The following is a 6,185-nucleotide window of genomic DNA, read 5'->3' on the forward strand; positions in this document are numbered from 1 at the left end:
GGTTGCTTTAAAAATATGATGTGAAGCACAAGATTGTTACGGCCTATCACCCCCAGTCTAATGGACAAGTTGAAAGAGTGAACCGTGAAATCAAAGGTCTCATTGAAAAGGTAGTACGCCCTAACAAAGAAGATTGGTCTCAAAGGCTCAATGATGCATTATGGGCCTATCGATCAGCATTCAAGACTCCGTTAGGAATGACTTCTTATCGGTTAGTCTTTAGAAAGGCATGTCATTTGCCATCAAAAGTGGAGAATAAAGCTCACTAGACTTTGAAGCAGTTAAATTTTGATCTTAAGCAAGCGGTGAGAGAATGATGTTACAACTTGATGAGTTGGAAGAGCTGAGGTTGTTTTCCTATGAGAATGCCAAAACATGTACAGAAAAATCAAAGAGATGGCATGATAGTCATATACAACCTCGCGAGTTTAAAGAAGGTCAGAAGGTATTGTTGTTTAATTCAAGGCTGAAGTTATTTCCTGGGAAGTTAAAATTCTGATGGAAAGGACCTTATACCATCCACTGAGTTTATCCTTATGGAGCTATTGAATTGTACGACAATTATGGAGGTACGTTTAAAGTTAACAGTCAACGTCTCAAACACTACTGGGATGGTGAAGTTGAGTGAGTTGAATATTTGTTCAAATTAACAGACCCTTGATTTTTCATAAACTCGTCTTGTAAATAAATAAATACTTAGAATTTATTTTTCTTAATTAAGTACAATTAATTAATTTTGTCTAAGCAGATTGGAACTTAAGTAGGACCATTATGACCCCTCAAACATTTCCTGGGAATTAATTTAATGTCATTTGTTAAGAAGAAATCTTCTAATTAGGCTTTAAAATGTTTTTCTAGTTTAAATTATTTTTTTAATAAAGGGGTTCAAATTTGGCCCAATTACTAATAAGATTTTTTCGTGAGATACAATTTGAGTTTGAGGCCCAAGAGAGCAAAAAGGTGGGAAAAATTTAACCTTTGTCGTCACAACCATTACTTGCCACCTAAGTGACTTTAATTTAGCTAAAATTTTGCTACATGTTGCCCTAATTTTTTCCTATATAAACCCCTTTCCATTCTACTAAATTTTCATATCCCTCAAAGTAATTTGCTTACACCTAAAATTCCTTAAAATCTCTCTTTTTGTGCCGCTAGCCTCAAATCCCGAAAAGAATCTCTAGCCTTTTTCTTTTCTTTGGCCGAAACTAGCTACTGCCGCCATAAGAGAATTGTCGAATCATCGACATCGCTGCCACACACAGTCGTTATCGCCGCCGCATACCACCATTGTTATCGCTTGTTGTCGTCATCACCGCAACTCCTTCACCATCGCAAGGTTTGCCGAAGTAAGATCCACCTTCTTTTGTCGATTTCTCCTTTGCCTCTGCAAGCAGAAACTTTGCCAAATTTTCGGGAAAATACCATGTCTCGCAAAAGAACTAGATCGTCAAAAACTACTCCGAAAAACCAGATTTTGATCGATGAAGAAGTGAAAGAGTGATTTGATTCAATCTTCAAGCATCAACCTATGATGCCAGAAAAAGGTTTTAACCTGAAAAGCAATGGTGTGATGGTTGTCCCTATGCCGATTAAAAAGATAATCAATGCTCTCAAGTGGGAACGATTCTGTGTTGCTCGTTCACTTCCCGATGATGAACTAGTACGAGAATTCTATTCTAGTTTGACTACACAAGATGCTACTTGTAATACCCAAAAACTTTTACAGTAAAATATTGTCTTTGATACAATAAAATAAGGAAATGAAACGACAAAAAGGGGAATTTTGGAGTTATGTCAACATTGGGAAGTATATTATGACATATTAGTTCAAGAAAGGATTAAATCGCAAAAGTGAGAAAAGTTTTGTTGCCCAAGAGTAAATACTAAAAAATTGAGGGGTTAAAGTGTAAATATGAAAAAGGTAAAGGACCAGTGGTGTAAATATTTTAAGGGTGGAATGATCTAAGAACTAAGGAAAATGGATGGATTAAGACCAAATTGAAAAATGTGAAGAATTTTGAGGGAATAAATCACAATTTTACCAAATTAAGTGATGACTTAAGGATGGAATTTTAAAAGATCATAAAGGGTAAAATGGTTAATTAGAAGAGAGAGAAATCTAGAATATAATGATGATGTTGGAGAACTTTTATATTAAATAAATAAATAAATATTAGTTTATTAGTATTTTAATTTGATTTTTAAATGATATTTTATTATTTTATTATTATTTTATTATTATATATATAAGAAAAGGAAGATGAAGATGCATGCAACCCCCCATTTTTCCGTGCACCAACGTGAGAAAAAGAGAGAAAGAAAGAAATTTTTGCTTTCTTTACAATTTGGTCCTTCCACCAAAAATTCACCATTTTCATCTAGAAATCAAAAGAATTTCCATAGCTACCAAGAGAGAAAATTGATAAGGAGACTATTGGGAGCTAGAATATCAAGTTAGATTCAAGAAATAAAGGCTGGAGGAGAGAGAAAATCAAGTTAAAGATTGAAATCAATAGAGTAAGGTAAGAACATTAAGATTTCAATATATTTTGAGTTTGATATTATTGAAAAAGTAGGGAATTGATGTTAATGTAGGGATTTATTATATAAGGTTCTATGTTCTTGACATGTTAGTGAAGGGAAACAAGAGGAATTGATAGAAAATATTGTAAAGTAAAGAAGGGTGATAACACTCTAGAATAATGTACTTTTATGTATTACTTATGTATTTATTCTGAGTATGATCCTGCTAATTTGAGCTATTTATGATCTTTTATCTCATAGGGACTAAATTTGAGGAAAAAGCAAAATTAAGGGCCAAAAGCGTGAATTCAAAGATAAAATGGGCCAATGTGTGACACAAGGAAAAGTTTGTGCCAAAAGTGCAAGCATGGGGGACAAAAGGGTTGAAATGCAAAAAGAAGAGATTTTATTCTATCAGATTCTATTTTAATTATATTAGGATAATTAATATTAAGATAATTATTAAGAATTATTTAATTGTAGGATTTTATTTTATTTATCTTTATTTTATCTTTAATTAAATGTATTTATCTTTTGGGAATTTAAGTAGGATTAGACTATCTCCCCTAGCACTATAAATAGGGGTAAAGTGACTCAAAAGAGGATCCCATCTTTTTCCTGTAAACACTCTATCCCCAAAAGTCTAGCCTTTCATTCTTCTCATATTTCTTTTCAATAAAATCTTTATTTTTATTTTATTTATTTTCTTTTCTACCACAACCATGAGCCACTAAACCCATCTAGCCGAAGGTTGTCAAAAATCCAAAAAAGGTTTCATGAGGCTTAGAATCCGTACTTAGCCTCATTGCTGAGTATTCATCGTTTCTCCGCACTATGGGGCTGACGCTGCTGTCCATGTCCCTAAAGAAGTAAGCTTTTCAACGTATACGAAGGCGGCCACTTTGTATGTTTTGGGAAGGTTGCACAGTCGGTTCGTTAGCTTACTGCGAGCCCAAGAGACAAAATGGCGTGGGATTCGCCATTAAGAAGCGTTGATCTAGCATAAGACGATCCCACAGAAGCGAATGTTGGCTAGATTCAGGTTCCACCACATCGTAAGTCTAAATCATTGGAGGTGGTGGTCGTAGGCGTCCTCATCCACTATAACTGGCTTATTCGGTTTGGGAAAGATCATCTAAAAGCCGAGGAATGAACCCAAGGCGAAACGAGACAACTGGAGGCTGGAATCTCCCATAAGAATTTCCTTTCTCTCAACTCTATTTTTAATTTCTCTAATTTTTGATTCAATATTCTTAATTCTATTTTTATTTTATTTTTAGTTTCCAGATCCAACCCTTTAATTCTGTTATTGTTTTTCAGGAACGTAGGTTGTCTTACGCAAGACTCTGTCCAGGATTCCACGGAGCAAGATATTGTGCAAATCCAGTCTCAGAAGATTTGACGCTACTTCCCTTTTACTATTCTTTTTCATTATTTATTAGGGATAGGATATTTTTGGTGCTTTCAATGACGGCATCAAATTTTGGCGCAGTTGCCGGAGAGTGGCAACGTACTAATTTTTTTTTTGTTTCTTATGAGCAGATCTACTCCAGGTACTCTTGCGTTTGATTTAGAAATTGAGAAGACTGCTAGAGCCAATCGCAAGGAGACAAAGTTACAGAAAAAGCAATCAGCGGTGGTTGGGACTCAAAGTAATCCACCGCTAGAAATCGAAGTCGATGACGAAGTTGAGTCTAGGGTTAACAAAAACCCTACTCAAACACTTGAAAGCAAAAAAGAAGAAGTCGACTCACCAGAAGAAGTGCTTAACGCTAGGGTTAACGAAAACCCGAATCTAGCACAACAACCAATGGCTCAAACGATTTGACAACTGGCTGAAGCTCCGACAGAACAACCGCCATTGTGCATCACGTTTCCTATTGTGGATACTGATTTTGAGTTGAAGTCAGGTTTAATCCAGTTACTGCCAACTTACCGTGGGTTGCAAAATGAAAATCCCCACAAGCATGTGAAAGAATTTCATATGGTTTGTCGTAGCATGAAACTTCAGGGGGTAACTAAGGATCAGATTAAATTACGTGCTTTCCCTTTCTCCCTAGCAGATTTCGCTAAGGAATGGTTATTTTATTTACCCCCTAGATCTATTACAACTTCGACTGATCTATCTCGTTTATTTCTAAACAAATTTTTTCCAGCGTCTCGAGCAGCTGAGCTAAGAAGAAAGACCATTGAAATAAGGCAAAAAGAAGCTGAGTTCCTTTACAATTAGTGGGAGTGGTTTAAAAAGTTGTGTGCAACCTGCCCACAACATGGTATAACGAAGCAATCTCTCCTCCAATACTTTTACGAAGGTTTGATGCCCATGAAGATGAATATGGTAAACACCGCTAGTGGAGGAGCATTGGTCAACATGACTCCCCAACAAGTGAGAGACTTGATCTCCACGATGGCTGCAAATTCTGAGCAGTTCTGAGCCAATACTGAACCCCCTAGAAGGGTTCACCAGCTAAGTAATTCAATCTTAAAGGATAAAGTTGATAGACTTACTAATATGATGAACTCTTTTATTACAGAAAAATCAAAGACAACTCGATTGTGCGGAATATGTGCTACACCTGATCATGCAACTGATACATGTCCCAATTTGTATGATGATACCACGGCCCATCTAGATGCTGTGGGAAATTTCCTTGGGCCGCCACAAAGGCAGTACGATTTCTATGCTAATACCTACAACCCAGGGTGGAGGGACCATCCTAACTTAAGTTATGGGGCCAATCCACGAACTAACCAGCCATACCAAAATTGGTTTTCGCAACAGCCGCAAGGTTCAGGTAATTTTCTAGAAACCATGGTCAATAAGTTAGCAGGTAATGTTCTTGATTTTCAACAGCAAAATCTTAATTTCCAAAAAGAGATGAAGGATTTCCAACAGAAAATCGAGGCGTCCATCAGAGAGTTGACCACATCGATCGAGAAACTAACCTCTTAAGGGAAGCTGCCGTCACAAACAGAACCAAACCCTAGACAAAATGCGAATGTAGTGACGTTACGAAGCAAAAAGGTACTGGAACCGATTCATGACAGGAATCTTGCCCAAGAAATCGTCAAAAAAAAAACCTGAGAAAGATGAACAGGTCCGACAGAAGCCTCAATTGCCTAAAATTCAACATCCATTTCCAGAACGATTCAACTAGTGTCGAAGAGGTAAAGAGAACAAGGAAATCCTCGAAACATTTAGGAATGTCGAGATTAACATTCCTGCTGTTGGATGCCATCAAGAAAATACCGTGGTATGCTAATTTTCTTAAAGAGATTTGCACCAACAAGCAAAAATTATCAGGTAATGAAAGGGTGAATGTTGGTGAGAATGTATCCGCAGTGTTACAGCGAAAAATGCCGGCAAAATGTAAGGAGAGGGGCATGTTTGCAATACCATGCAAAATAGGCCATCTAGGAATTAAGAAGGCTATGTGTGATCTAGGGGCTTCTATAAATGTAATGTCGTATTCTATTTATGAATCACTTAACGCAGGTTTTTTGACAAAAACAAGTGTAATCATTCAATTGGTGGACAGGCTATTGTGCATCCAGAAGGAGTCCTTGAGGATGTTCTGGTAAAAGTTAACGAGCTTATTTTCCCTGCAGATTTTTATGTGATCAAAATGGAGGAGGATAGCACTCCTGGATCTTCAGATCTC

The sequence above is a fragment of the Gossypium hirsutum genome, chromosome D07, assembly GCF_007990345.1.
Source record: "Gossypium hirsutum isolate 1008001.06 chromosome D07, Gossypium_hirsutum_v2.1, whole genome shotgun sequence".
Classification (NCBI taxonomy): domain Eukaryota; kingdom Viridiplantae; phylum Streptophyta; class Magnoliopsida; order Malvales; family Malvaceae; genus Gossypium; species Gossypium hirsutum.